Source organism: Abramis brama, assembly GCF_963993115.1.
Source record: "Abramis brama genome assembly, chromosome: 2".
In the NCBI taxonomy this organism is placed as follows: domain Eukaryota; kingdom Metazoa; phylum Chordata; class Actinopteri; order Cypriniformes; family Leuciscidae; genus Abramis; species Abramis brama.
Window position 1 is genome coordinate 22,889,935 of NC_139964.1, and position 7,585 is coordinate 22,897,519.

Below are 7,585 nucleotides of genomic sequence, written 5' to 3' on the forward strand. Positions count from 1 at the left end.
TGTGTGTGTGTGCTCTCCGCTGTGTGTGTGTGTGTGCTCTCTGCTGTGTGTGTGTGTGCTCTCCGCTGTGTGTGTGTGCTCTCCGCTGTGTGTGTGTGCTCTCCGCTGTGTGTGTGTGCTCTCTGCTGTGTGTGTGCGCTCTCCACTGTGTGCTCTCTGCTGTCTGTGTGTGTGTGTGTGTGTGTGTGTGCTCTCCACTGTGTGTGTGTGTGTGTGTGTGCTCTCCGCTGTGTGTGTGTGTGTGCTCTCCGCTGTGTGTGTGTGTGTGTGTGCTCTCCGCTGTGTGTGTGTGTGTGTGTGTGCTCTCCGCTGTGTGTGTGTGTGCTCTCCGCTGTGTGTGTGTGCTCTCCGCTGTGTGTGTGTGTGTGTGTGTGCTCTACACTGTGTGTTTGTGTGTGTGTGTGTGTGCTCTCCGCTGTGTGTGTGTGCTCTCCGCTGTGTGTGTGTGCTCTCCGCTGTGTGCTCTCCGCTGTGTGTGCTCTCTGCTGTGTGTGCTCTCTGCTGTCTGCTGTGTGTGCTCTCTGCTGTGTGTGCTCTCTGCTGTGTGTGCTCTCTGCTGTGTGTGTGTGTGTGTGTGTGTGTGTGTGTGTGTGTGCGCTCTCCGCTGTGTGTGTGCTCTCTCCACTGTGTGTGTTCTCTCTGGTGTGTGTGTGTGTGTGTGTGTTCTCTGCTGTGTGTGTGCTCTCCACTGTGTGTGTGTGTGTGTGTGCTCTCTGCTGTGTGTGTGCTCTCCACTGTGTGTGCGTGTGTGTGCTCTCTGCTGTGTGTGCTCTCTGCTGTGTGTGTGTGTGTGTGTGTGTGTGTGTGCGCTCTCCGCTGTGTGTGTGCTCTCTCCACTGTGTGTGTTCTCTCTGGTGTGTGTGTGTGTGTGTGTGTGTGTTCTCTGCTGTGTGTGTGCTCTCCACTGTGTGTGTGTGTGTGTGTGTGTGCTCTCTGCTGTGTGTGTGCTCTCCACTGTGTGTGCGTGTGTGTGCTCTCTGCTCTGTGTGTGTGCTCTCTGCTGTGTGTGTGCTCTCCACTGTGTGTGTGTGTGTGTGCTCTCTGCTGTGTGTGTGTGCTCTCCACTGTGTGTGTGTGTGTGTGCTCTCTGCTCTGTGTGTGTGCTGTCCGTGTGTGTGTGTGTGCGTGTGTGTGTGTGTGTAAAAGCAAAGTCTGCTTAAAAATGTGCTCTGGAAAGTTTCTCTGGACTTGTTTCTGTTTGCAAATCTTCTGTGCTTTAACGTGATGTGTGTCGCAGTGCTGGGCAACGCTGGTAAATGACGCTATCCTCTTGTTCACTTGTCCTCTCCCTGCTTTCTGCTCACATGCTCTGATAATAATAGCGCTGTAGCACTACTCTATTTTGATAAGCGTTTAAAAAACCTGTTAAATCTGATTCTGTTCAGAACTGAATGAAGAATAAGATATTCATATTCATATTCATATTTGATTTTTTAATATAGGCCTATTTCCTGTCCAATTTTTGTGTGTTACTTTATTTCACTGGCTATATCTACAGGTTCACAGGTTATATCTACTGACAGTTATGCTTAAAAAAAACCCATAAAAATGTTTTTTAGGTTGGTTGAAATCAGTTATAATCAGTAATCTTACATAATGTATTTCATTTCAACATTTCAACCAGTTATTGTAGATGTTTCCACATGAAGTACATTTTCTAAGTTGAAATGAAAAACATTTTTTCAGTGTACATTACCTATTGCAGTTGTCACCGGTGAGACAGTTGAAAAGGCCAAGTACAGTCTTAAGACATCTAAAAAAAAAAAATTATGAATATAAATGAATCAACATGTTTAGGACACAGTAAAATATAAATAAACATACATAAATATAAACTTGTACTTAAAATAATAGTTCACCCAAAAAATGAAAGTTCTGTCATCATGACTTTTTCTTTCACAGAATATTGTATTGTCTATCCTAGAAATTATTATTATTCTCATCCATCTTTTCCACATAATGAAACTCTCAAGCCTTTTCTGTCAAAAAAGCACCATTGCAGCTCTACAGTATCTATATGAAGTATGATGTGTGTGTCATACGGATATAAAAAGCTAAGATTGCACAACCAGATTGCACACTGATTCAATAAAAAACAAACATTTTCAATAAATCATTAACATCTAAACCTCTGCTAATTCTCAGATGAATGACAGAAAAAGAAGTCAGTTGATTTCATATTAAGCTGTGGTTGGAAGTCAGTTGTAGTTCTTTTGTTTCTCTTTTCTTCAGTGATTCTACTTGTTATCACCAGGTTTCTTCAATAATCAAACAATCATCACTCAATTAATCACTTAATTATCTCATTAACTCTAACACTGCTTCTGTGTTTCTTTGAGCACTCTGCTGGAGTTTCCCTTATGAACACTGAGCGATGGTAATTCAACACCGGGGAATTTACTGTATGAAGTGACGTGAAGGATAAACCAGATCTGATTCACTGGTCATTACATCAGCATACAGACAAACGCAAAAAACACTGTTTAGACTTACACAGAATAGCAGAGATGAGAGGATGAGTTTTTATAAAACCTGAAATATGAAGAAAAGGTCAATAAAAAACACAAAGTCTGAGTCTGAGAAAACTACTTTCATCATTTGTTCACAGTTCATAAGGTTTTTGGGGCGATGAGAGCCAACCTTTAAACACAAGAAGAATACTCACCTTTATGAAAGGAAGCCATTGTCAGTTTATTTCTGTTTATCCACAAACCAGTTCAGAGGACGAGTTTCCTTTACAGTTAGAGAATAAACAAATTAGCCATTGCATTGACACACGACTTATAAAAAGCTGTTTTCTCTTTGTTTCAAACACACATGTAAAACATTCCACAGCATTTGATTTTGGATCAGAGTTCAAATTGAGACTTTTAAAACTGTTATTGTCAAGCATAATGCAATATAGGAAGAAACAACTTGATCAATTCCTCATATTTTATGAGGTGGCTATTGGCTAATTTGTACGAATGACCAACCCCTGACCCCGCCCCTAAACCTATCCCTGACTCTGCCCCTAAACCTACCCCTCACTGGGGTTTAGACAAATCAGTCGTCGAATTAAATAATGCTCTGTTGATATACAGTGATCATCACCCGACACGACTGACTGAAGAAAAAGTGTGTGTGTGTTGAGATGATATAGAGAAGTTGTCTGTCCATCATTCTGAGGAAATATGAAACCAAGTCCACTGTTTTCCTTCCTCAAATACAAATACAACTTTCCACACAATATGTGTAATTTCCTCAGTTCCCCCTTCTCCTTATTTTTCTCAGATCAACGCGACCAGGCATGGATAATCCCAACATTCCCAACAGTCTCGTCCATCCCTCAAACTCAGATTATTGACTCGTGTCATAAATATAAATTGTAAATAGACGTTGTGATCAGATTCTCTGATTATTTCACAGATATCTACAGTTAAGACTTTTGTATGTTACATTTTAAATAGATATGTTGCAGAAGATGGACTAGGACAAACTAGGATATTCTTCTCAAATTAGAGTCGGCCTATTTTATATACATATATCATATATATATATATATATATATATATATATAAAGCCAAGAGAAAATATGATCAGGTGATTTTGGGAAACTGTTGATCTGAACTGCTGATAATGTTTATTTTTCATCACTGAAATCATTCATAACTGATTGCTGTAAAATGCATTAATAATATAACACACTTTCTAAATGAAATTAAACATAGTCTCTGCTTGAAAAGTGTAAAAAAGGACGTGATTCACCAGCATAGAAATAAAGTAAGATTTGTTCTATTTATTTAAGATTTAATTAAGATTGTGTAGTACATAAAGCAATATTGATTCATTATTGTTTCAATGTTGATTTGATGTAAAATAAGTGATTTTATTTTAATGTCCATCTTGAAATATTCTTTATAATTGAAATAACATTATTTTAAAGTGCAAACCTGATGAAAAAAATCAATGTTAAATATCGATCTTGATTCAGTGTTGGTCTGTTATCAGCGTTTTATCAAGCGCCTCATAGTCCAACACAACTCTTCATAATGGAGACCAGAATACTGTGTCGGTCATGTTAAAAGCAGAGCATTAATCTAATAGCAGCAAAACTTTCACTGAATTTTAAACTTGCTTTCACTAAATTTCTCCCATAAATACTGTGAAACATGTAGTCTACAGTATCACAAACAGCTATTAATGACACAACTGCAAAAACGTGTAGATTGATAGAAACACTAAAGCATATAATTCTCATTTAAGTAAAGAGAGACTCACCTGATATGAGTTTCTTCACCCAACTAGACCGACTACAGAAATATGTGTGTCAGAAGATTATATGACCATTATCTGTTCATCCAATGAGGAAAAAAAAAAAGTCAACCCTTCCTGCTAAAATTCAAATTAACATTCAAATTTAGACGAATTAATGAATACAATGAATACAAAGATGACATTTCTAAAAACATGGTACATTTGCTTTAAAGGAGATTAAAAAATTACTATTTACTTTAAAAGGACTATGTTTTTTCTCTTTCCTTAGACCTTTATATCATCTTAGACCTTCATATTTGCCATAATGCATATTTTCGAAGTTGTGCTCAAAAAGTGGGTTTGCTAAAAAGACCACGACCAAAGTGACCAAAATCATCATCAAACTGCTCTTTGTACATTGTAAAAGTCTGTCATAGTTTGAATAAGTCCACAAAGTTTGTTTATGCAAATATGGAATGCATGAATAGTTCTATAACACATTTCTTTATAAACAAATCAATCTTTCAAATTCTGAACACATTTTAAACGTTTCCCAGCCACACTAGTACAACATGAAGTTCTTTTTGTCAGTGAGCCACAGCTCTGCAGAGTTTAGCTCCAGCCCTGATAAACTCTCCTGCCTGTAGCTTTCTAGTGTAAGAATTGAGAAATAGAAAATGCTGGACAGTCTGGTTGAAGAGCGACTAGACCCTGAGAGGACAAAGGACCTCTCTGAAAATTAACATTTGAACTCCCCCATGCATTATTGAGACGAAAGTGTCACCTCCGAGTCAAAAACCTAACATTAAAAAGTCAAGACTAAAGTGCCCAACTAAACACTGACCTTCACAATGGTGACCAAACCAAACTATTACTTTCAACATCTAAACCTCTTTGAAGAGGTTCAGTCCTGTGTCTGTTGGGAAACTCCTAAAACTGTATAAGAATGTGTAGGGACTTTCTAAGTGATCTTATGAACCACTGACAACTCCTAAATAACTGGTTTGTTAATAATGCAATTCATTCAGAAATTATAAATTGATCATTAATAAAGTATGTAAATACAATTATTAAACACATTATGATTATAAATCAAGAATAAAGCATATATAGCTGATTTTATAAACTGCTTATTAATGTCTATTAATGCTTTATAAATGATGAATTAACTGTTTACTAATGCTTAACTAATGATTACTAGCATGCAGTTATTATAAAGTGTTACCCAAAAATCTGTTAGCTGGGTTTCCTGTGGGGTTGAAAGGGTTAAAATGGTGAGATGCTCAAATCTGTTTTCTGTTGTGAAATTGGATGTTTTCCTCCAGTTGTACTGCTTCTGCAACATTTTGTTCTTTATTGGAGCATTTGAATACTGGTTTTCGACTTACTGTCAAACAACACAACCCTTTATCGTCTTGTAAAGGATACACAAAAGATCTCCAATATATTATACAAAAACTGTAGCTTTTAACACTCTTTCGTCAAACACTATTTACATAATAGTGTTTGACGAAAGAGTGTTAAAAGCTACCGTTTTTGTATGTGAGGACTGTGTGTTATTCTAGACTGAATGCAAATGAATCTTCCTCGGAGGCCGTAGTGATCAGTTTACTGTTCAGAGGTTTCTCTTTAGACTACAGTTATAGAAAACGTTGTGTCAGTTTTAACACATGTAGTGTGTGTGCTCAAGGACAACACGTTGTGTAGATTTTAACACATGTAGTGTGTGTGCTCAAGGACAACACATGTTGTGTAGATTTTAACACATGTAGTGTGTGTGCTCAGGGACAACACATGTTGTGTCAAATTTAACACACAACCTGTGTCGATTCTTAACACATCTCTGTGTTTATAAGGACTACACATTTTGTATTACCTTTAACACAACTAATGTGTTATTACTCTTACACAGAAGTGTGTTGAAACCTTTTACACACTAATGTGTTATAGTTACACAACTTGTGTCAGATATGTGTCACATGTGACTGTAGTCGGTGTGTATTTGCCAGAGTTACTTCCTGTGTTTTTACAACTGAGTGTTTGGATGAAAACTGAAACGTATTGTTAACTTGTGTTTATGGAGTCCAGTGACGTTTAATAAAGAGTTTGTTTGAACATTTGGATGTTTTAGACATCATGAATCTACATAGACAAGCTCTTATTGAGAATTAACTGAGGTTTAGATGTTGATGTTTCATTGAATGTTTTATTTGAAGTCACCAGAATCGTGATTAATGGCTCCTTTATTTGAGCTCTTGACCCTTTACTCTTCTTTTAGTTGTTCTCTGGCTGCTTTAATTGTATTTTAATAAAATACATTTGTTATGGTGAGAGAAGATATGATCAGATGTTTCTTGATGATGTCATAATCAGCAAGTACTGATCTGATCAAGTTTATGATGGTGCGCATTTAATTTATTTATGTGCTATTAGGTATAACGAGCTTGTGACACTACATCATGCTGTCCAGCAGAGCAGAATAAAAAAAAAATGTTTTCTGAAAATTTTAATCTGCGGCAGGAATTAGTCAAACACAGACCTCAAGAATCAATGTATGAATCTCAACAATGGTGACAAACGAAAAGCTTCATGCCGCAATGCATGCTGGGAGTCATGGATGAGATTTGTACTATGGTGGCACCCAGCATGCATTGCGGCATGAAGCATTTTGTTTGTCACCATTGTTGAGATTCATGTGCTGATTCTTGATGTCTGTTTGATACCATTGTCTGTAAGGTTCTGTACGAACTGTGTATTTTAAATTAAAATTTAAGTTAATTGCAATATGCTAATCTGTTTAAATATCATCTTTTACATATTACACTCATCTTTAAAATATTAAACACTTGCTGAGCTTAACAATCTTACATGTCCATGATGATAGTATTATCATCTGAGCATATTTCTCTCATGATTATTTCTGCTGTTTCAAATGTGTGAAAATAAATACACATTTACAGCAATCAGAGAAAACTTAAGTTAAAGAGTCAAGGGTCAAGAGCCCAAATAAAGCTGACACTAATCACGATTCTGGTGACTTTAAATGAAACATTTAATGAATCGTCAACACCAAAACCTGTTCATTCTCAATAAGAGCTTCTGTAGAGTCTGACAGAAATAAAGTTAATCTGGTTATTAATAACAAGTGAAAGCAGCATTTGAAAAAGACATTGAAAAAGAGGCATGATGTGATTGGCTGCAAAAAAACACCTGTTAATCTTTAAGTTTTCATGAATTAAGATTTAATTTATTTATTTGAATGTATTGCTTTATTTATTTTAAAGTATTTTATGGGATACCATATAAAATATACCTATAATTTTTTTCATAAACACAAACTCTCCTCCAC

At 36.6% G+C, this 7,585-nt stretch overlaps 1 long non-coding RNA gene across 1 annotated transcript; it reads right to left on the reverse strand.

Moving 5' to 3' along the window:
• Positions 1–1,712: 1,712 nt before the first annotated feature.
• On the reverse strand, positions 1,713–2,716 carry LOC311077890. The gene is made up of 3 exons (XR_014605026.1): positions 2,666–2,716; positions 2,494–2,532; positions 1,713–1,753 (listed from the first exon to the last, which is right to left on the reverse strand). It is a non-coding gene; the product is annotated as an uncharacterized lncRNA (long non-coding RNA).
• Between the last annotated feature and the right edge of the window lie 4,869 nt (positions 2,717–7,585).